The sequence below is a fragment of the Lissotriton helveticus genome, chromosome 1_2 (assembly GCF_964261635.1).
Source record: "Lissotriton helveticus chromosome 1_2, aLisHel1.1, whole genome shotgun sequence".
Classification (NCBI taxonomy): Eukaryota; Metazoa; Chordata; class Amphibia; order Caudata; family Salamandridae; genus Lissotriton; species Lissotriton helveticus.
In genome coordinates, this window is record NC_136058.1 from 325,074,625 (window position 1) to 325,098,438 (window position 23,814).

The 23,814-nt window shown below is 37.6% G+C and overlaps 13 non-coding genes across 13 annotated transcripts; all 13 read left to right on the forward strand.

The window, feature by feature from the left end:
* The first annotated feature begins 219 nt into the window (after window positions 1–219).
* Window positions 220–291, forward strand: TRNAC-GCA (transfer RNA cysteine (anticodon GCA)). The gene has a single exon. It is a non-coding gene; the product is annotated as a tRNA-Cys (tRNA).
* A 2,085-nt stretch (window positions 292–2,376) lies between these two features.
* TRNAC-GCA (transfer RNA cysteine (anticodon GCA)) lies at window positions 2,377–2,448 on the forward strand. Its single transcript has one exon. It is a non-coding gene; the product is annotated as a tRNA-Cys (tRNA).
* Window positions 2,449–4,532: 2,084 nt separating this feature from the next.
* On the forward strand, window positions 4,533–4,604 carry TRNAC-GCA (transfer RNA cysteine (anticodon GCA)). The gene has a single exon. It is a non-coding gene; the product is annotated as a tRNA-Cys (tRNA).
* A 2,096-nt stretch (window positions 4,605–6,700) lies between these two features.
* Window positions 6,701–6,772, forward strand: TRNAC-GCA (transfer RNA cysteine (anticodon GCA)). Its single transcript has one exon. It is a non-coding gene; the product is annotated as a tRNA-Cys (tRNA).
* A 1,010-nt stretch (window positions 6,773–7,782) lies between these two features.
* Window positions 7,783–7,854, forward strand: TRNAC-GCA (transfer RNA cysteine (anticodon GCA)). The gene has a single exon. It is a non-coding gene; the product is annotated as a tRNA-Cys (tRNA).
* Window positions 7,855–9,949: 2,095 nt separating this feature from the next.
* Window positions 9,950–10,021, forward strand: TRNAC-GCA (transfer RNA cysteine (anticodon GCA)). The gene has a single exon. It is a non-coding gene; the product is annotated as a tRNA-Cys (tRNA).
* Window positions 10,022–12,119: 2,098 nt separating this feature from the next.
* TRNAC-GCA (transfer RNA cysteine (anticodon GCA)) lies at window positions 12,120–12,191 on the forward strand. The gene has a single exon. It is a non-coding gene; the product is annotated as a tRNA-Cys (tRNA).
* Window positions 12,192–13,204: 1,013 nt separating this feature from the next.
* On the forward strand, window positions 13,205–13,276 carry TRNAC-GCA (transfer RNA cysteine (anticodon GCA)). The gene has a single exon. It is a non-coding gene; the product is annotated as a tRNA-Cys (tRNA).
* A 2,096-nt stretch (window positions 13,277–15,372) lies between these two features.
* TRNAC-GCA (transfer RNA cysteine (anticodon GCA)) lies at window positions 15,373–15,444 on the forward strand. Its single transcript has one exon. It is a non-coding gene; the product is annotated as a tRNA-Cys (tRNA).
* A 2,094-nt stretch (window positions 15,445–17,538) lies between these two features.
* On the forward strand, window positions 17,539–17,610 carry TRNAC-GCA (transfer RNA cysteine (anticodon GCA)). Its single transcript has one exon. It is a non-coding gene; the product is annotated as a tRNA-Cys (tRNA).
* Window positions 17,611–18,610: 1,000 nt separating this feature from the next.
* TRNAC-GCA (transfer RNA cysteine (anticodon GCA)) lies at window positions 18,611–18,682 on the forward strand. The gene has a single exon. It is a non-coding gene; the product is annotated as a tRNA-Cys (tRNA).
* A 1,011-nt stretch (window positions 18,683–19,693) lies between these two features.
* Window positions 19,694–19,765, forward strand: TRNAC-GCA (transfer RNA cysteine (anticodon GCA)). The gene has a single exon. It is a non-coding gene; the product is annotated as a tRNA-Cys (tRNA).
* Window positions 19,766–21,857: 2,092 nt separating this feature from the next.
* Window positions 21,858–21,929, forward strand: TRNAC-GCA (transfer RNA cysteine (anticodon GCA)). The gene has a single exon. It is a non-coding gene; the product is annotated as a tRNA-Cys (tRNA).
* Window positions 21,930–23,814: the final 1,885 nt, after the last annotated feature.

The following is a 23,814-nucleotide window of genomic DNA, read 5'->3' on the forward strand; positions in this document are numbered from 1 at the left end:
AGGCATTGGTCCAATGTACGACTGCCTAATCAAATAAAATAACAATGAAACAAATAAATCTGTTTTTAAATGATCCAGTTTTCCTTTAATAAATAATATTAAGGACTACTTCTCCTGTTCCACAGTTTCAAGGTTGTACTTTCTGGCACAACTTAGTATGATCCTCACACTCTTTCATGATGTACTGATATTTTGTCATTCTGATTTTACTGAAAAGCTGGGGATATAGCTCAGTGGTAGAGCATTTGACTGCAGATCAAGAGGTCCCTGGTTCAAATCCGGGTGTCCCCTCAACCCTATTTTGATTCTGTTGTTTGTAATTGGTACTTTTCATCAATTCCATTTGGATCATCTTTGACAGAGTCAGTGTTCCCTTGGATATTGCACTTTAATAGCATGTCAGTGTTTCCTGCTCAAAACCTGTGAGTAAATGCAGTTTTTAACACTCGGCTTGGTATTCCCTTTGGGAAATTTCTGAAACATCATTGATCAATTTTGGAATTCGGCTCTTCCTTTCACAGCACTAAACAAAGGGAATGCACTATGAAACCAATTGACAACTTTGTTATACTGTTTGGTGCTTTCTTGTATTGCACTGAAGAAATGGCGTATAAAACTTGGCAGCGAAGCAGTCAATCTATTTCTCATTTCACCTGTGTCTTCAGACTTACATATATTCCACCTCTTCTCTGTGCATGCAAAGTATGTGTTTGTTTGAAGCACTTCATTTTTGTGCAACGTAGGAACTATTTAATTTCTCCTTAAAAGCTCTGCCTACGTGCAAGATGTACGAACTATCATTGCAGTTGCAAGAAGGCTGGTCTGAAGAATCAGGCCATTTGCAAACGCAAAATGGCTTTTTCTGATGTATTAAATGGAAGGTATTCGAAAGGGGTGTTTTGGTGTACCTTCCAAATACCGAATTGTAGTGGTACGTAGAAATGTTTTTCCACCATATTTTGGCCAAAACAATCATACTTCATCACCATCTCTGTGATTGTGGTAACCAATCCTCAAATAATAAGGTGTCCCGTAAAAACCTCTTCCCCTTTAAGAATGTTTCAAAACAATCATTGTATGTAGAGGCATTGGTCCAATGTACCACTGCCTATTCAAATAAAATAACATTGAAACAAATAAATCTGTTTTTTAAGTGATCCAGTTTTCCTTTAATAAATAATATTAAGGACTACTTCTCCTGTTCCACAGTTTCAAGGTTGTACTTTCTGGCACAACTTAGTATGATCCTCACACTCTTTCATGATGTACTGATATTTTGTCATTCTTATTTTACTGAAAAGCTGGGGATATAGCTCAGTGGTAGAGCATTTGACTGCAAATCGAGAGGTCCCTGGTTCTAATCCGGGTGTCCCCTCACCCTATTTTGATTCTGTTGTTTGTAATTGGGACGTTTCATCAATTCCATTTGGATCATCTTTGACAGAGTCAGTGTTCCCTTGGATATTAATAGCATTTCAGTGTTTCCTGCTCAAAATCTGTGAGTAAAGGCAGTTTTTAACACTCGGCTTGGTATTCCCTTTGGGAAATTTCTGAAACATTGATCAATTTTGGAATTCGGCTCTTCCTTTCACAGCACTAAACAAAGGGAATGGACTATGAAACCAATTGACAACTTTGTTATACTGTTTGGTGCTTTCTTGTATTGCACTGAAGAAATGACGTATAAAACTTGGCAGCGAAGCAGTCAATCTATTTCTCATTTCACCTTTGTCTTCAGTCTTACATATATTCCACCTCTTCTCTGTGCATGCAAAGTATGTGTTTGTTTGAAGCACTTCACTTTTTGTGCAACCTAGGAACTATTTAATTTCTCCTTAAAAGCTCTGCCTACGTGCAAGATGTACGAACTATCTTTGCAGTTGCAAGAAGGCTGGTCTGAAGAATCAGGCTATTTGCAAACGCAAAGTGGCTTTTTCTGATGTATTAAATGGAAGGTATTCGAAAGGGGTGTTTGTGTGTACCTTCCAAATACCGAATTGTAGTGGTACGTGCAAATGTTTTTCCACCATAATTTGGCCCAAATCAATCATACTTCATCACCATCTCAGTGATTGTGGTAACCAATCCTCAAATGATAAGTTGTCCCATAAAAACCTCTTTCCCTTTTAGAATGTTTCAAAACAATCATTGTATGTAGAGGCATTCGTCCAATGTACGACTGCCTATTCAAATAAAATAACAATGAAACAAATATCTGTTTTTTAAATGATCCAGTTTTCCTTTATTAAATAATATTAAGGACTACTTCTCCTGTTCCACAGTTTCAAGGTTGTACTTTCTGGCACAACTTAGTATGATCCTCACACTCTTTCAATATGTACTGATATTTTGTCATTCTGATTTTACTGAAAAGCTGGGGATATAGCTCAGTGGTAGAGCATTTGACTGCAGATCAAGAGGTCCCTGGTTCAAATCCGGGTGTCCCCTCACCCTATTTTGATTATGTTGTTTGTAATTGGGACTTTTCATCAATTCCATTTGGATCATCTTTGACAGAGTCAGTGTTCCCTTGGATATTGCACTTTAATAGCATTTCAGTGTTTCCTGCTCAAAACCTGTGAGTAAATGCAGTTTTTAACACTCGGCATGGTATACCCTTTGGGAAATTTCTGAAACCTCATTGATCAATTTAGGAATTCGGCTCTTCCTTTCACAGCACTAAACAAAGGGAATGGACTATGAAACCAATTGACAACTTTGTTATACTGTTTGGTGCTTTCTTGTATTGCACTGAAGAAATGGCGTATAAAACTTGGCAGCGAAGCAGTCAATCTATTTCTCATTTCACCTGTGTCTTCAGTCTTACATATATTCCACCTCTTCTCTGTGCATGCAAAGTATGTGTTTGTTTGAAGCACTTCATTTTTGTGCAACGTAGGAACTATTTAATTTATCCTTAAAAGCTCTGCCTACGTGCAAGATGTACGAACTATCTTTGCAGTTGCAAGAAGGCTGGTCCGAAGAATCAGGCTATTTGCAAACGCAAAGTGGCTTTTTCTGATGTATTAAATGGAAGGTATTCGAAAGGGGTGTTTGTGTGTACCTTCCAAATACCGAATTGTAGTGGTACGTACAAACGTTTTTCCACCATAATTTGGCCCAAATCAATCATACTTCATCACCATCTCAGTGATTGTGTTAACCAATCCTCAAATGATAAGGTGTCCAGTAAAAACCTCTTCCCCTTTAAGAATGTTTCAAAACAATCATTGTATGTAGAGGCATTGGTCCTATGTACCACTGCCTATTCAAATAAAATAACAATGAAACAAATAAATCTGTTTTTAAATGATCCAGTTTTCCTTTAATAAATAATATTAAGGACTACTTCTCCTGTTCCACAGTTTCAAGGTTGTACTTTCTGGCACAACTTAGTATGATCCTCACACTCTTTCATGATGTACTGATATTTTGTCATTCTGATTTTACTGAAAAGCTGGGGATATAGCTCAGTGGTAGAGCATTTGACTGCAGATCGAGAGGTCCCTGGTTCTAATCCGGGTGTCCCCTCACCCTATTTTGATTCTGTTGTTTGTAATTGGGACGTTTCATCAATTCCATTTGGATCATCTTTGACAGAGTCAGTGTTCCCTTGGATATTAATAGCATTTCAGTGTTTCCTGCTCAAAGCCTGTGAGTAAAGGCAGTTTTTAACACTCGGCTTGGTATTCCCTTTGGGAAATTTCTGAAACATTGATCAATTTTGGAATTCGGCTCTTCCTTTCACAGCACTAAACAAAGGGAATGGACTATGAAACCAATTGACAACTTTGTTATACTGTTTGGTGCTTTCTTGTATTGCACTGAAGAAATGACGTATAAAACTTGGCAGCGAAGCAGTCAATCTATTTCTCATTTCACCTTTGTCTTCAGTCTTACATATATTCCACCTCTTCTCTGTGCATGGAAAGTATGTGTTTGTTTGAAGCACTTCACTTTTTGTGCAACCTAGGAACTATTTAATTTCTCCTTAAAAGCTCTGCCTACGTGCAAGATGTACGAACTATCTTTGCAGTTGCAAGAAGGCTGGTCTGAAGAATCAGGCTATTTGCAAACGCAAAGTGGCTTTTTCTGATGTATTAAATGGAAGGTATTCGAAAGGGGTGTTTGTGTGTACCTTCCAAATACCGAATTGTAGTGGTACGTGCAAATGTTTTTCCACCATAATTTGGCCCAAATCAATCATACTTCATCACCATCTCAGTGATTGTGGTAACCAATCCTCAAATGATAAGTTGTCCCATAAAAACCTCTTCCCCTTTTAGAATGTTTCAAAACAATCATTGTATGTAGAGGCATTCGTCCAATGTACGACTGCCTATTCAAATAAAATAACAATGAAACAAATATCTGTTTTTTAAATGATCCAGTTTTCCTTTATTAAATAATATTAAGGACTACTTCTCCTGTTCCACAGTTTCAAGGTTGTACTTTCTGGCACAACTTAGTATGATCCTCACACTCTTTCAATATGTACTGATATTTTGTCATTCTGATTTTACTGAAAAGCTGGGGATATAGCTCAGTGGTAGAGCATTTGACTGCAGATCAAGAGGTCCCTGGTTCAAATCCGGGTGCCCCCTCACCCTTTTTTGATTCTGTTGTTTGTAATTGGGACTTTTCATCAATTCCATTTGGATCATCTTTGACAGAGTCAGTGTTCCCTTGGATATTGCACTTTAATAGCATTTCAGTGTTTCCTGCTCAAAACCTGTGAGTAAATGCAGTTTTTAACACTCGGCATGGTATACCCTTTGGGAAATTTCTGAAACCTCATTGATCAATTTAGGAATTCGGCTCTTCCTTTCACAGCACTAAACAAAGGGAATGGACTATGAAACCAATTGACAACTTTGTTATACTGTTTGGTGCTTTCTTGTATTGCACTGAAGAAATGGCGTATAAAACTTGGCAGCGAAGCAGTCAATCTATTTCTCATTTCACCTGTGTCTTCAGTCTTACATATATTCCACCTCTTCTCTGTGCATGCAAAGTATGTGTTTGTTTGAAGCACTTCATTTTTGTGCAACGTAGGAACTATTTAATTTATCCTTAAAAGCTCTGCCTACGTGCAAGATGTACGAACTATCATTGCAGTTGCAAGAAGGCTGGTCTGAAGAATCAGGCCATTTGCAAACGCAAAATGACTTTTTCTGATGTATTAAATGGAGGGTATTCGAAAGGGGTGTTTGGGTGTACCTTCCAAATACCGAATTGTAGTGGTACGTAGAAATGTTTTTCCACCATAATTTGGCCAAAACAATCATACTTCATCACCATCTCCGTGATTGTGGTAACCAATCCTCAAATGATAAGGTGTCCCGTAAAAACCTCTTCCCCTTTAAGAATGTTTCAAAACAATCATTGTATGTATAGGCATTGGTCCTATGTACCACTGCCTATTCAAATAAAATAACAATGAAACAAATAAATCTGTTTTTTAACTTATCCAGTTTTCCTTTAATAAATAATATTAAGGACTACTTCTCCTGTTCCACAGTTTCAAGGTTGTACTTTTTGGCATAACTTAGTATGCTCCTCACACTCTTTCATGATGTACTGATATTTAGTCATTCTGATTTTACTGATAAGCTGGCGATATAGCTCAGTGGTAGAGCATTTGACTGCAGATCAAGAGGTCCCTGGTTCAAATATGGGTGTCCCCTCACCCTATTTTGATTCTGTTGTTTGTAATTGGGACTTTTCATCAATTCCATTTGGATCATCTTTGATAGAGTCAGTGTTCCCTTGGATATTGCACTTTAATAGCATTTCAGTGTTTCCTGCTCAAAGCCTGTGAGTAAATGCAGTTTTTAACACTCGGCTTGGTATTCCCTTTGGGAAATTTCTGAAACATCATTGATCAATTTTGGAATTCGGCTCTTCCTTTCACAGCACTAAACAAAGGGAATGGACTATGAAACCAATTGACAACTTTGTTATACTGTTTGGTGCTTTCTTGTATTACACTGAAGAAATGGCGTATAAAACTTGGCAGCGAAGCAGTCAATCTATTTCTCATTTCACCTGTGTCTTCAGTCTTCCATATATTCCACCTCTTCTCTGTGCATGCAAAGTATGTGTTTGTTTGAAGCACTTCATTTTTGTGCAACATAGGAACTATTTAATTTCTCCTTTAAAGCTCTGCCTACGTGCAAGATGCACGAACTATCATTGCAGTTGCAAGAAGGCTGGTCTGAAGAATCAGGCCATTTGCAAACGCAAAATGGCTTTTTTCTGATGTATTAAATGCAAGGTATTCGAAAGGGGTGTTTGGGTGTACCTTCCAAATACCGAATTGTAGTGGTACGTAGAAATGTTTTTCCACCATAATTTGGCCCAAAACAATCATACTTCATCACCATGTCAGTGATTGTGGTAACCAATCCTCAAATGATAAGGTGTCCCGTAAAAACCTCTTCCCCTTTAAGAATGTTTCAAAACAATCATTTTATGTAGAGGCATTGGTCCTATGTACCACTGCCTATTCAAATAAAATAACAATGAAACAAATAAATCTGTTTTTTAACTGATCCAGTTTTCCTTTAATAAATAATATTAAGGACTACTTCTCCTGTTCCACAGTTTCAAGGTTGTACTTTCTGGCACAACTTAGTATGATCCTCACACTCTTTCATGATGTACTGATATTTTGTCATTCTGATTTTACTGAAAAGCTGGGGATATAGCTCAGTGGTAGAGCATTTGACTGCAGATCAAGAGGTCCCTGGTTCAAATCCGGGTGTCCACTCACCCTATTTTGATTCTGTTGTTTGTAATTGGGACTTTTCATCAATTCCATTTGGATCATCTTTGACAGAGTCAGTGTTCCCTTGGATATTGCACTTTAATAGCATTTCAGTGTTTCCTGCTCAAAACCTGTGAGTAAATGCAGATTTTAACTCTCGGCTTGGTATTCCCTTTGGGAAATTTCTGTAACATCATTGATCAATTTTGGAATTCGGCTCTTCCTTTCACAGCACTAAACAAAGGGAATGGACTATGAAACCAATTGACAACTTTGTTATACTGTTTGGTGCTTTCTTGTATTGCACTGAAGAAATGGCGTATAAAACTTGGCAGCGAAGCAGTCAATCTATTTCTCATTTCACCTGTGTCTTCAGTCTTACATATATTCCACCTCTTCTCTGTGCATGCAAAGTATGTGTTTGTTTGAAGCACTTCATTTTTGTGCAACGTAGGAACTATTTAATTTCTCCTTAAAAGCTCTGCCTACGTGCAAGATCTACGAACTATCATTGCAGTTGCAAGAAGGCTGGTCTGAAGAATCAGGCCATTTGCAAACGCAAAATGACTTTTTCTGATGTATTAAATGGAAGGTATTCGAAAGGGGTGTTTGGGTGTACCTTCCAAATACCGAATTGTAGTGGTACGTAGAAATGTTTTTCCACCATAATTTGGCCAAACAATCATACTTCATCACCATCTCCGTGATTGTGGTAACCAATCCTCAAATGATAAGGTGTCCCGTAAAAACCTCTTCCCCTTTAAGAATGTTTCAAAACAATCATTGTATGTAGAGGCATTGGTCCTATGTACCACTGCCTATTCAAATAAAATAACAATGAAACAAATAAATCTGTTTTTTAACTGATCCAGTTTTCCTTTAATAAATAATATTAAGGACTACTTCTCCTGTTCCACAGTTTCAAGGTTGTACTTTCTGGCATAACTTAGTATGATCCTCACACTCTTTCATGATGTACTGATATTTAGTCATTCTGATTTTACTGATAAGCTGGGGATATAGCTCAGTGGTAGAGCATTTGACTGCAGATCAAGAGGTCCCTGGTTCAAATCCGGGTGTCCCCTTACCCTATTTTGATTCTGTTGTTTGTAATTGGGACTTTTCATCAATTCCATTTGGATCATCTTTGACAGAGTCAGTGTTCCCTTGGATATTGCACTTTAATAGCATTTCAGTGTTTCCTGCTCAAAGCCTGTGAGTAAATGCAGTTTTTAACACTCGGCTTGGTATTCCCTTTGGGAAATTTCTGAAACATCATTGATCAATTTTGGAATTCGGCTCTTCCTTTCACTGCACTAAACAAAGGGAATGGACTATGAAACCAATTGACAACTTTGTTATACTGTTTGGTGCTTTCTTGTATTACACTGAAGAAATGGCGTATAAAACTTGGCAGCGAAGCAATCACTCTATTTCTCATTTCACCTGTGTCTTCAGTCTTACATATATTCCACCTCTTCTCTGTGCATGCAAAGTATGTGTTTGTTTGAAGCACTTCATTTTTGTGCAACATAGGAACTATTTAATTTCTCCTTTAAAGCTCTGCCTACGTGCAAGATGCACGAACTATCATTGCAGTTGCAAGAAGGCTGGTCTGAAGAATCAGGCCATTTGCAAACGCAAAATGGCTTTTTTCTGATGTATTAAATGCAAGGTATTCCAAAGGGGTGTTTGGGTGTACCTTCCAAATACCGAATTGTAGTGGTACGTAGAAATGTTTTTCCACCATAATTTGGCCCAAAACAATCATACTTCATCACCATGTCAGTGATTGTGGTAACCAATCCTCAAATCATAAGGTGTCCCGTAAAAACCTCTTCCCCTTTAAGAATGTTTCAAAACAATCATTGTATGTAGAGGCATTGGTCCTATGTACCACTCCCTATTCAAATAAAATAACATTGAAACAAATAAATCTGTTTTTTAACTGATCCAGTTTTCCTTTAATAAATAATATTAAGGACTACTTCTCCTGTTCCACAGTTTCAAGGTTGTACTTTCTGGCACAACTTAGTATGATCCTCACACTCTTTCATGATGTACTGATATTTTGTCATTCTTATTTTACTGAAAAGCTGGGGATATAGCTCAGTGGTAGAGCATTTGACTGCAGATCAAGGGGTCCCTGGTTCAAATCCGGGTGTCCACTCACCCTATTTTGATTCTGTTGTTTGTAATTGGGACTTTTCATCAATTCCATTTGGATCATCTTTGACAGAGTCAGTGTTCCCTTGGATATTGCACTTTAATAGCATTTCAGTGATTCCTGCTCAAAACCTGTGAGTAAATGCAGATTTTAACTCTCGGCTTGGTATTCCCTTTGGGAAATTTCTGTAACATCATTGATCAATTTTGGAATTCGGCTCTTCCTTTCACAGCACTAAACAAAGGGAATGGACTATGAAACCAATTGACAACTTTGTTATACTGTTTGGTGCTTTCTTGTATTGCACTGAAGAAATGGCGTATAAAACTTGGCAGCGAAGCAGTCAATCTATTTCTCATTTCACCTCTGTCTTCAGTCTTACATATATTTCACCTCTTCTCTGTGCATGCAAAGTATGTGTTTGTTTGAAGCACTTCATTTTTGTGCAACGTAGGAACTATTTAATTTCTCCTGAAAACCTCTGCCTACTTGCAAGATGTACGAACTATCATTGCAGTTGCAAGAAGGCTGATCTGAAGAATCAGGCCATTTGCAAACGCAAAATGGCTTTTTCTGATGTGTTAAATGGAAGGTATTCGAAAGGGGTGTTTGGGTGTACCTTCCAAATACCGAATTGTAGTGGTACGTAGAAATGTTTTTCCACCATAACTTGGCCAAAACAATCATACTTCATCACCATCTCCGTGATTGTGGTAACCAATCCTCAAAGAATAAGGTGTCCCGTAAAAACCTCTTCCCCTTTAAGAATGTTTCAAAACAATCATTGTATGTAGAGGCATTGGTCCTATGTACCACTGCCTATTCAAATAAAATAACAATGAAACAAATAAATCTGTTTTTAAATGATCCAGTTTTCCTTTAATAAATAATATTAAGGACTACTTCTCCTGTTCCACAGTTTCAAGGTTGTACTTTCTGGCACAACTTAGTATGATCCTCACACTCTTTCATGATGTACTGATATTTTGTCATTCTAATTTTACTGAAAAGCTGGGGATATAGCTCAGTGGTAGAGCATTTGACTGCAGATCAAGAGGTCCCTGGTTCAAATCCGGGTGTCCCCTCAACCCTATTTTGATTCTGTTGTTTGTAATTGGTACTTTTCATCAATTCCATTTGGATCATCTTTGACAGAGTCAGTGTTCCCTTGGATATTGCACTTTAATAGCATTTCAGTGTTTCCTGCTCAAAACCTGTGAGTAAATGCAGTTTTTAACACTCGGCTTGGTATTCCCTTTGGGAAACTTCTGAAACATCATTGATCAATTTTGGAATTCGGCTCTTCCTTTCACAGCACTAAACAAAGGGAATGGACTATGAAACCAATTGACAACTTTGTTATACTGTTTGGTGCTTTCTTGTATTGCACTGAAGAAATGGCGTATAAAACTTGGCAGCGAAGCAGTCAATCTATTTCTCATTTCACCTGTGTCTTCAGACTTACATATATTCCACCTCTTCTCTGTGCATGCAAAGTATGTGTTTGTTTGAAGCACTTCATTTTTGTGCAACGTAGGAACTATTTAATTTCTCCTTAAAAGCTCTGCCTACGTGCAAGATGTACGAACTATCATTGCAGTTGCAAGAAGGCTGGTCTGAAGAATCAGGCCATTTGCAAACTCAAAATGGCTTTTTCTGATGTATTAAACGGAAGGTATTCGAAAGGGGTGTTTTGGTGTACCTTCCAAATACCGAATTGTAGTGGTACCTAGAAATGTTTTTCCACCATATTTTGGCCAAAACAATCATACTTCATCACCATCTCTGTGATTGTGGTAACCAATCCTCAAATAATAAGGTGTCCCGTAAAAACCTCTTCCCCTTTAAGAATGTTTCAAAACAATCATTGTATGTAGAGGCATTGGTCCTATGTACCACTGACTATTCAAATAAAATAACAATGAAACAAATAAATCTGTTTTTTAACTGATCCAGTTTTCCTTTAATAAATAATATTAAGGACTACTTCTCCTGTTCCACAGTTTCAAGGTTGTACTTTCTGGCACAACTTAGTATGATCCTCACACTCTTTCATGATGTACTGATATTTTGTCATTCTTATTTTACTGAAAAGCTGGGGATAAAGCTCAGTGGTAGAGCATTTGACTGCAGATCAAGAGGTCCCTGGGTCAAATCCGGGTGTCCCCTCACACCAATTATGATTCTGTTGTTTGTAATTGGGACTTTTCATCAATTCCATTTGGATCATCTTTGACTGAGTCAGTGTTCCCTTGGATATTGCACTTTAATAGCATTTCAGTGTTTCCTGCTCAAAGCCTGTGAGTAAATGCAGTTTTTAACACTCCGCTTGGTATTCCCTTTGGGAAATTTCTGAAACATCATTGATCAATTTTGGAATTCGGCTCTTCCTTTCACAGCACTAAACAAAGGGAATGGACTATGAAACCAATTGACAACTTTGTTATACTGTTTGGTGCTTTCTTGTATTGCACTGAAGAAATGACGTATAAAACTTGGCAGCGAAGCAGTCAATCTATTTCTCATTTCACCTTTGTCTTCAGTCTTACATATATTCCACCTCTTCTCTGTGCATGCAAAGTATGTGTTTGTTTGAAGCACTTCACTTTTTGTGCAACCTAGGAACTATTTAATTTCTCCTCAAAAGCTCTGCCTACGTGCAAGATGTACGAACTATCTTTGCAGTTGCAAGAAGGCTGGTCCGAAGAATCAGGCTATTTGCAAACGCAAAGTGGCTTTTTCTGATGTATTAAATGGAAGGTATTCGAAAGGGGTGTTTGTGTGTACCTTCCAAATACCGAATTGTAGTGGTACGTACAAACGTTTTTCCACCATAATTTGGCCCAAATCAATCATACTTCATCACCATCTCAGTGATTGTGGTAACCAATCCTCAAATGATAAGGTGTCCAGTAAAAACCTCTTCCCCTTTAAGAATGTTTCAAAACAATCATTGTATGTAGAGGCATTGGTCCTATGTACCACTGCCTATTCAAATAAAATAACAATGAAACAAATAAATCTGTTTTTTAACTGATCCAGTTTTCCTTTAATAAATAATATTAAGGACTACTTCTCCTGTTCTACAGTTTCAAGGTTGTACTTTCTGGCACAACTTAGTATGATCCTCACACTCTTTCATGATGTACTGATATTTAGTCATTCTGATTTTACTGATAAGCTGGGGATATAGCTCAGTGGTAGAGCATTTGACTGCAGATCAAGAGGTCCCTGGTTCAAATCCGGGTGTCCCCTCACCGTATTTAGATTCTGTTGTTTGTAATTGGGACTTTTCATGAATTCCATTTGGATCATCTTTGAGATAGTCAGTGTTCCCTTGGATATTGCACTTTAATAGCATTTCAGTGTTTCCTGCTCAAAGCCTGTGAGTAAATGCAGTTTTTAACACTCGGCTTGGTATTCCCTTTGGGAAATTTCTGAAACATCATTGATCAATTTTGGAATTCGGCTCTTCCTTTCACAGCACTAAACAAAGGGAATGGACTATGAAACCAATTGACAACTTTGTTATACTGTTTGGTGCTTTCTTGTATTACACTGAAGAAATGGCGTATAAAACTTGGCAGCGAAGCAGTCAATCTATTTCTCATTTCACCTGTGTCTTCAGTCTTACATATATTCCACCTCTTCTCTGTGCATGCAAAGTATGTGTTTGTTTGAAGCACTTCATTTTTGTGCAACATAGGAACAATTTAATTTCTCCTTTAAAGCTCTGCCTACGTGCAAGATGCACAAACTATCATTGCAGTTGCAAGAAGGCTGGTCTGAAGAATCAGGCCATTTGCAAACGCAAAATGGCTTTTTTCTGATGTATTAAATGCAAGGTATTCGAAAGGGGTGTTTGGGTGTACCTTCCAAATACCGAATTGTAGTGGTACGTAGAAATGTTTTTCCACCATAATTTGGCCCAAAACAATCATACTTCATCACCATGTCAGTGATTGTGGTAACCAATCCTCAAATGATAAGGTGTCCCGTAAAAACCACTTCCCCTTTAAGAATGTTTCAAAACAATCATTGTATGTAGAGGCATTGGTCCTATGTACTACTGCCTATTCAAATAAAATAACAATGAAACAAATAAATCTGTTTTTTAACTGATCCAGTTTTCCTTTAATAAATAATATTAAGGACTACTTCTCCTGTTCCACAGTTTCAAGGATGTACTTTCTGGCACAACTTAGTATTATCCTCACACTCTTTCATGATGTACTGATATTTTGTCATTCTTATTTTACTGAAAAGCTAGGGATATAGCTCAGTGGTAGAGCATTTGACTGCAGATCAAGAGGTCCCTGGTTCAAATCCGGGTGTCCCCTCACCCTATTTTGATTCTGTTGTTTGTAATTGGGACTTTTCATAAAATCCATTTGGATCATCTTTGACAGAGTCAGTGTTCCCTTGGATATTGCACTTTAATAGCATTTCAGTGTTTCCTGCTCAAAACCTGTGAGTAAATGCAGTTTTTAACACTCGGCTTGTTATTCCCTTTGGGAAATTTCTGTAACATCATTGATCAATTTTGAATTCGGCTCTTCCTTTCACAGCACTAAACAAAGGGAATGGACTATGAAACAAATTGACATCTTTGTTATACTGTTTGGTGCTTTCTTGTATTGCACTGAAGAAATGGAGTATAAAACTTGGCAGCGAAGCAGTCAATCTATTTCTCATTTCACCTCTGTCTTCAGTCTTACATATATTTCACCTCTTCTCTGTGCATGCAAAGTATGTGTTTGTTTGAAGCACTTCATTTTTGTGCAACGTAGGAACTATTTAATTTCTCCTTAAAAGCTCTGCCTACGTGCAAGATGTACGAACTATCATTGCAGTTGCAAGAAGGCTGGTCTGAAGAATCAGGCCATTTGCAAACTCAAAATGGCTTTTTCTGATGTATTAAACGGAAGGTATTCGAAAGGGGTGTTTTGGTGTACCTTCCAAATACCGAATTGTAGTGGTACGTAGAAATGTTTTTCCACCATATTTTGGCCAAAACAATCATACTTCATCACCATCTCTGTGATTGTGGTAACCAATCCTCAAATAATAAGGTGTCCCGTAAAAACCTCTTCCCCTTTAAGAATGTTTCAAAACAATCATTGTATGTAGAGGCATTGGTCCTATGTACCACTGACTATTCAAATAAAATAACAATGAAACAAATAAATCTGTTTTTTAACTGATCCAGTTTTCCTTTAATAAATAATATTAAGGACTACTTCTCCTGTTCCACAGTTTCAAGGTTGTACTTTCTGGCACAACTTAGTATGATCCTCACACTCTTTCATGATGTACTGATATTTTGTCATTCTTATTTTACTGAAAAGCTGGGGATAAAGCTCAGTGGTAGAGCATTTGACTGCAGATCAAGAGGTCCCTGGGTCAAATCCGGGTGTCCCCTCACACCAATTATGATTCTGTTGTTTGTAATTGGGACTTTTCATCAATTCCATTTGGATCATCTTTGACTGAGTCAGTGTTCCCTTGGATATTGCACTTTAATAGCATTTCAGTGTTTCCTGCTCAAAGCCTGTGAGTAAATGCAGTTTTTAACACTCCGCTTGGTATTCCCTTTGGGAAATTTCTGAAACATCATTGATCAATTTTGGAATTCGGCTCTTCCTTTCACAGCACTAAACAAAGGGAATGGACTATGAAACCAATTGACAACTTTGTTATACTGTTTGGTGCTTTCTTGTATTGCACTGAAGAAATGACGTATAAAACTTGGCAGCGAAGCAGTCAATCTATTTCTCATTTCACCTTTGTCTTCAGTCTTACATATATTCCACCTCTTCTCTGTGCATGCAAAGTATGTGTTTGTTTGAAGCACTTCACTTTTTGTGCAACCTAGGAACTATTTAATTTCTCCTTAAAAGCTCTGCCTACGTGCAAGATGTACGAACTATCTTTGCAGTTGCAAGAAGGCTGGTCCGAAGAATCAGGCTATTTGCAAACGCAAAGTGGCTTTTTCTGATGTATTAAATGGAAGGTATTCGAAAGGGGTGTTTGTGTGTACCTTCCAAATACCGAATTGTAGTGGTACGTACAAACGTTTTTCCACCATAATTTGGCCCAAATCAATCATACTTCATCACCATCTCAGTGATTGTGGTAACCAATCCTCAAATGATAAGGTGTCCAGTAAAAACCTCTTCCCCTTTAAGAATGTTTCAAAACAATCATTGTATGTAGAGGCATTGGTCCTATGTACCACTGCCTATTCAAATAAAATAACAATGAAACAAATAAATCTGTTTTTTAACTGATCCAGTTTTCCTTTAATAAATAATATTAAGGACTACTTCTCCTGTTCTACAGTTTCAAGGTTGTACTTTCTGGCACAACTTAGTATGATCCTCACACTCTTTCATGATGTACTGATATTTAGTCATTCTGATTTTACTGATAAGCTGGGGATATAGCTCAGTGGTAGAGCATTTGACTGCAGATCAAGAGGTCCCTGGTTCAAATCCGGGTGTCCCCTCACCGTATTTAGATTCTGTTGTTTGTAATTGGGACTTTTCATGAATTCCATTTGGATCATCTTTGAGATAGTCAGTGTTCCCTTGGATATTGCACTTTAATAGCATTTCAGTGTTTCCTGCTCAAAGCCTGTGAGTAAATGCAGTTTTTAACACTCGGCTTGGTATTCCCTTTGGGAAATTTCTGAAACATCATTGATCAATTTTGGAATTCGGCTCTTCCTTTCACAGCACTAAACAAAGGGAATGGACTATGAAACCAATTGACAACTTTGTTATACTGTTTGGTGCTTTCTTGTATTACACTGAAGAAATGGCGTATAAAACTTGGCAGCGAAGCAGTCAATCTATTTCTCATTTCACCTGTGTCTTCAGTCTTACATATATTCCACCTCTTCTCTGTGCATGCAAAGTATGTGTTTGTTTGAAGCACTTCATTTTTGTGCAACATAGGAACAATTTAATTTCTCCTTTAAAGCTCTGCCTACGTGCAAGATGCACAAACTATCATTGCAGTTGCAAGAAGGCTGGTCTGAAGAATCAGGCCATTTGCAAACGCAAAATGGCTTTTTTCTGATGTATTAAATGCAAGGTATTCGAAAGGGGTGTTTGGGTGTACCTTCCAAATACCGAATTGTAGTGGTACGTAGAAATGTTTTTCCACCATAATTTGGCCCAAAACAATCATACTTCATCACCATGTCAGTGATTGTGGTAACCAATCCTCAAATGATAAGGTGTCCCGTAAAAACCACTTCCCCTTTAAGAATGTTTCAAAACAATCATTGTATGTAGAGGCATTGGTCCTATGTACTACTGCCTATTCAAATAAAATAACAATGAAACAAATAAATCTGTTTTTTAACTGATCCAGTTTTCCTTTAATAAATAATATTAAGGACTACTTCTCCTGTTCCACAGTTTCAAGGATGTACTTTCTGGCACAACTTAGTATTATCCTCACACTCTTTCATGATGTACTGATATTTTGTCATTCTTATTTTACTGAAAAGCTAGGGATATAGCTCAGTGGTAGAGTATTTGACTGCAGATCAAGAGGTCCCTGGTTCAAATCCGGGTGTCCCCTCACCCTATTTTGATTCTGTTGTTTGTAATTGGGACTTTTCATAAAATCCATTTGGATCATCTTTGACAGAGTCAGTGTTCCCTTGGATATTGCACTTTAATAGCATTTCAGTGTTTCCTGCTCAAAACCTGTGAGTAAATGCAGTTTTTAACACTCGGCTTGTTATTCCCTTTGGGAAATTTCTGTAACATCATTGATCAATTTTGAATTCGGCTCTTCCTTTCACAGCACTAAACAAAGGGAATGGACTATGAAACAAATTGACATCTTTGTTATACTGTTTGGTGCTTTCTTGTATTGCACTGAAGAAATGGAGTATAAAACTTGGCAGCGAAGCAGTCAATCTATTTCTCATTTCACCTCTGTCTTCAGTCTTACATATATTTCACCTCTTCTCTGTGCATGCAAAGTATGTGTTTGTTTGAAGCACTTCATTTTTGTGCAACGTAGGAACTATTTAATTTCTCCTTAAAAGCTCTGCCTACGTGCAAGATGTACGAACTATCATTGCAGTTGCAAGAAGGCTGGTCTGAAGAATCAGGCCATTTGCAAACGCAAAATGGCTTTTTCTGATGTATTAAATGGAAGGTATTCGAAAGGGGTGTTTGGGTGTACCTTCCAAATACCGAATTGTAGTGGTACGTAGAAATGTTTTTCCACCATAATTTGGCCAAAACAATCATACTTCATCACCATCTCCGTGATTGTGGTAACCAATCCTCAAATGATAAGGTGTCCCGTAAAAACCTCTTCCCCTTTAAGAATGTTTCAAAACAATCATTGTATGTAGAGGCATTGGTCCTATGTACCACTGCCTATTCAAATAAAATAACAATGAAACAAATAAATCTGTTTTTAAATGATCCAGTTTTCCTTTAATAAATAATATTAAGGACTACTTCTCCTGTTCCACAGTTTCAAGGTTGTACTTTCTGGCACAACTTAGTATGATCCTCACACTCTTTCATGATGTACTGATATTTTGTAATTCTGATTTTACTGAAAAGCTGGGGATATAGCTCAGTGGTAGAGCATTTGACTGCAGATCAAGAGGTCCCTGGTTCAAATCCGGGTGTCCCCTCACCCTATTTTGATTCTGTTGTTTGTAATTGGTACTTTTCATCAATTCCATTTGGATCATCTTTGACAGAGTCAGTGTTCCCTTGGATATTGCACTTTAATAGCATTTCAGTGTTTCCTGCTCAAAACCTGTGAGTAAATGCAGTTTTTAACACTCGGCTTGGTATTCCCTTTGGGAAATTTCTGAAACATCATTGATCAATTTTGGAATTCGGCTCTTCCTTTCACAGCACTAAACAAAGGGAATGGACTATGAAACCAATTGACAACTTTGTTATACTGTTTGGTGCTTTCTTGTATTGCACTGAAGAAATGACGTACAAAACTTGGCAGCGAAGCAGTCAATCTATTTCTCATTTCACCTGTGTCTTCAGTCTTACATATATTCCACCTCTTCTCTGTGCATGCAAAGTATGTTTTTGTTTGAAGCACTTCATTTTTGTGCAACGTAGGAACTATTTAATTTCTCCTTAAAAGCTCTGCCTACGTGCAAGATGTACGAACTATCATTGCAGTTGCAAGAAGGCTGGTCTGAAGAATCAGGCCATTTGCAAATGCAAAATGGCTTTTTCTGATGTATTAAATGGAAGGTATTCGAAAGGGGTGTTTTGGTGTACCTTCCAAATACCGAATTGTAGTGGTACGTAGAAATGTTTTTCCACCATATTTTGGCCAAAACAATCATACTTCATCACCATCTCTGTGATTGTGGTAACCAATCCTCAAATAATAAGGTGTCCCGTAAAAACCTCTTCCCCTTTAAGAATGTTTCAAAACAATCAGGCATTGGTCCTATGTACCACTGCATATTCAAATAAAATAACAATGAAACAAATAAATCTGTTTTTTAACTGATCCAGTTTTCCTTTAATAAATAATATTAAGGACTACTTCTCCTGTTCCACAGTTTCAAGGTTGTACTTTCTGGCACAACTTAGTATGATCCTCACACTCTTTCATGATGTACTGATATTTTGTCATTCTTATTTTAGTGAAAAGCTGGGGATATAGCTCAGTGGTAGAGCATTTGACTGCAGATCAAGAGGTCCCTGGTTCAAATCCGGGTGTCCCCTCACCCTATTTTGATTCTGTTGTTTGTAATTGGGACTTTTCATCAATTCCATTTGGATCATCTTTGACAGAGTCAGTGTTCCCTTGGATATTGCACTTTAATAGCATTTCAGTGTTTCCTGCTCAAAGCCTGTGAGTAAATGCAGTTTTTAACACTCGGCTTGGTATTCCCTTTGGGAAATTTCTGAAACATCATTGATCAATTTTGGAATTCGGCTCTTCCTTTCACAGCACTAAACAAAGGGAATGGACTATGAAACCAATTGACAACTTTGTTATACTGTTTGGTGCTTTCTTGTATTGCACTGAAGAAATGGCGTATGAAACTTGGCAGCGAAGCAGTCAATCTATTTCTCATTTCACCTGTGTCTTCAGTCTTACATATATTCCACCTCTTCTCTCTGCATGCAAAGTATGTGTTTGTTTGAAGCACTTCATTTTTGTGCAACGTAGGAACTATTTAATTTCTCCTTAAAAGCTCTGCCTACGTGCAAGATGTACGAACTATTATTGCAGTTGCAAGAAGGCTGGTCTGAAGAATCAGGCCATTTGCAAACGCAAAATGGCTTTTTCTGATGTATTAAATGGAAGGTATTCGAAAGGGGTGTTTTGGTGTACCTTCCAAATACCGAATTGTAGTGGTACGTAGAAATGTTTTTCCACCATATTTTGGCCAAAACAATCATACTTCATCACCATCTCTGTGATTGTGGTAACCAATCCTCAAATAATAAGGTGTCCCGTAAAAACCTCTTCCCCTTTAAGAATGTTTCAAAACAATCATTGTATGTAGAGGCATTGGTCCTATGTACCACTGCCTATTCAAATAAAATAACAATGAAACAAATAAATCTGTTTTTTAACTGATCCAGTTTTCCTTTAATAAATAATATTAAGGACTACTTCTCCTTTTCCCCAGTTTCAAGGATGTACTTTCTGGCACAACTTAGTATGATCCTCACACTCTTTCATGATGTACTGATATTTTTTCATTCTTATTTTACTGAAAAGCTGGGGATATAGCTCAGTGGTAGAGCATTTGACTGCAGATCAAGAGGTCCCTGGTTCAAATCCGGGTGTCCCCTCACCCTATTTTGATTCTGTTGTTTGTAATTGGGACTTTTCATAAAATCCATTTGGATCATCTTTGACAGAGTCAGTGTTCCCTTGGATATTGCACTTTAATAGCATTTCAGTGTTTCCTGCTCAAAACCTGTGAGTAAATGCAGTTTTTAACACTCGGCTTGGTATTCCCTTTGGGAAATTTCTGTAACATCATTGATCAATTTTGGAATTCGGCTCTTCCTTTCACAGCACTAAACAAAGGGAATGGACTATGAAACAAATTGACAACTTTGTTATACTGTTTGGTGCTTTCTTGTATTGCACTGAAGAAATGGCGTATAAAACTTGGCAGCGAAGCAGTCAATCTATTTCTCATTTCACCTCTGTCTTCAGTCTTACATATATTTCACCTCTTCTCTGTGCATGCAAAGTATGTGTTTGTTTGAAGCACTTCATTTTTGTGCAACGTAGGAACTATTTAATTTCTCCTGAAAAGCTCTGCCTACTTGCAAGATGTACGAACTATCATTGCAGTTGCAAGAAGGCTCATCTGAAGAATCAGGCCATTTGCAAACGCAAAATGGCTTTTTCTGATGGGTTAAATGGAAGGTATTCGAAAGGGGTGTTTGGGTGTACCTTCCAAATACCGAATTGTAGTGGTACGTAGAAATGTTTTTCCACCATAATTTGGCCAAAACAATCATACTTCATCACCATCTCCGTGATTGTGGTAACCAATCCTCAAATGATAAGGTGTCCCGTAAAAACCTCTTCCCCTTTAAGAATGTTTCAAAACAATCATTGTATGTAGAGGCATTGGTCCTATGTACCACTGCCTATTCAAATAAAATAACAATGAAACAAATAAATCTGTTTTTAAATGATCCAGTTTTCCTTTAATAAATAATATTAAGGACTACTTCTCCTGTTCCACAGTTTCAAGGTTGTACTTTCTGGCACAACTTAGTATGATCCTCACACTCTTTCATGATGTACTGATATTTTGTCATTCTGATTTTACTGAAAAGCTGGGGATATAGCTCAGTGGTAGAGCATTTGACTGCAGATCAAGAGGTCCCTGGTTCAAATACGGGTGTCCCCTCACCCTATGTTGATTCTGTTGTTTGTAATTGGTACTTTTCATCAATTCCATTTGGATCATCTTTGACAGAGTCAGTGTTCCCTTGGATATTGCACTTTAATAGCATTTCAGTGTTTCCTGCTCAAAACCTGTGAGTAAATGCAGTTTTTAACACTCGGCTTGGTATTCCCTTTGGGAAATTTCTGAAACATCATTGATCAAATTTGGAATTCGGCTCTTCCTTTCACATCACTAAACAAAGGGAATGGACTATGAAACCAATTGACAACTTTGTTATACTGTTTGGTGCTTTCTTGTATTGCACTGAAGAAATGACGTACAAAACTTGGCAGCGAAGCAGTCAATCTATTTCTCATTTCACCTGTGTCTTCAGTCTTACATATATTCCACCTCTTCTCTGTGCATGCAAAGTATGTGTTTGTTTGAAGCACTTCATTTTTGTGCAACGTAGGAACTATTTAATTTCTCCTTAAAAGCGCTGCCTACGTGCAAGATGTACGAACTATCATTGCAGTTGCAAGAAGGCTGGTCTGAAGAATCAGGCCATTTGCAAACGCAAAATGGCTTTTTCTGATGTATTAAATGGAAGGTATTTGAAAGGGGTGTTTTGGTGTACCTTCCAAATACCGAATTGTAGTGGTACGTAGAAATGTTTTTCCACCATATTTTGGCCAAAACAATCATACTTCATCACCATCTCTGTGATTGTGGTAACCAATCCTCAAATAATAAGGTGTCCCGTAAAAACCTCTTCCCCTTTAAGAATGTTTCAAAACAATCATTGTATGTAGAGGCATTGGTCCTATGTACCACTGCCTATTCAAATAAAATAACAATGAAACAAATAAATCTGTTTTTAAATGATCCAGTTTTCCTTTAATAAATAATATTAAGGACTACTTCTCCTGTTCCACAGTTTCAAGGTTGTACTTTCTGGCACAACTTAGTATGATCCTCACACTCTTTCATGATGTACTGATATTTTGTCATTCTGATTTTACTGAAAAGCTGGGGATATAGCTCAGTGGTAGAGCATTTGACTGCAGATCAAGAGGTCCCTGGTTCAAATCCGGGTGTCCCCTCAATCCTATTTTGATTCTGTTGTTTGTAATTGGTACTTTTCATCAATTCCATTTGGATCATCTTTGACAGAGTCAGTGTTCCCTTGGATATTGCACTTTAATAGCATTTCAGTGTTTCCTGCTCAAAACCTGTGAGTAAATGCAGTTTTTAACACTCGGCTTGGTATTCCCTTTGGGAAATTTCTGAAACATTATTGATCAATTTTGGAATTCGGCTCTTCCTTTCACAGCACTAAACAAAGGGAATGGACTATGAAACCAATTGACAACTTTGTTATACTGTTTGGTGCTTTATTGTATTGCACTGAAGAAATGGCGTATAAAACTTGGCAGCGAAGCAGTCAATCTATTTCTCATTTCACCTGTGTCTTCAGACTTACATATATTCCACCTCTTCTCTGTGCATGCAAAGTATGTGTTTGTTTGAAGCACTTCATTTTTGTGCAACGTAGGAACTATTTAATTTCTTCTTAAAAGCTCTGCCTACGTGCAAGATGTACGAACTATCATTGCAGTTGCAAGAAGGCTGGTCTGAAGAATCAGGCCATTTGCAAACGCAAAATGGCTTTTTCTGATGTATTAAACGGAAGGTATTCGAAAGGGGTGTTTTGGTGTACCTTCCAAATACCGAATTGTAGTGGTACGTAGAAATGTTTTTCCACCATATTTTGGCCAAAACAATCATACTTCATCACCATCTCTGTGATTGTGGTAACCAATCCTCAAATAATAAGGTGTCCCGTAAAAACCTCTTCCCCTTTAAGAATGTTTCAAAACAATCATTGTATGTAGAGGCATTGGTCCTATGTACCACTGACTATTCAAATAAAATAACAATGAAACAAATAAATCTGTTTTTTAACTGATCCAGTTTTCCTTTAATAAATAATATTAAGGACTACTTCTCCTGTTCCACAGTTTCAAGGTTGTACTTTCTGGCACAACTTAGTATGATCCTCACACTCTTTCATGATGTACTGATATTTTGTCATTCTTATTTTACTGAAAAGCTGGGGATAAAGCTCAGTGGTAGAGCATTTGACTGCAGATCAAGAGGTCCCTGGGTCAAATCCGGGTGTCCCCTCACACCAATTATGATTCTGTTGTTTGTAATTGGGACTTTTCATCAATTCCATTTGGATCATCTTTGACTGAGTCAGTGTTCCCTTGGATATTGCACTTTAATAGCATTTCAGTGTTTCCTGCTCAAAGCCTGTGAGTAAATGCAGTTTTTAACACTCCGCTTGGTATTCCCTTTGGGAAATTTCTGAAACATCATTGATCAATTTTGGAATTCGGCTCTTCCTTTCACAGCACTAAACAAAGGGAATGGACTATGAAACCAATTGACAACTTTGTTATACTGTTTGGTGCTTTCTTGTATTGCACTGAAGAAATGACGTATAAAACTTGGCAGCGAAGCAGTCAATCTATTTCTCATTTCACCTTTGTCTTCAGTGTTACATATATTCCACCTCTTCTCTGTGCATGCAAAGTATGTGTTTGTTTGAAGCACTTCACTTTTTGTGCAACCTAGGAACTATTTAATTTCTCCTTAAAAGCTCTGCCTACGTGCAAGATGTACGAACTATCTTTGCAGTTGCAAGAAGGCTGGTCCGAAGAATCAGGCTATTTGCAAACGCAAAGTGGCTTTTTCTGATGTATTAAATGGAAGGTATTCGAAAGGGGTGTTTGTGTGTACCTTCCAAATACCGAATTGTAGTGGTACGTACAAACGTTTTTCCACCATAATTTGGCCCAAATCAATCATACTTCATCACCATCTCAGTGATTGTGGTAACCAATCCTCAAATGATAAGGTGTCCAGTAAAAACCTCTTCCCCTTTAAGAATGTTTCAAAACAATCATTGTATGTAGAGGCATT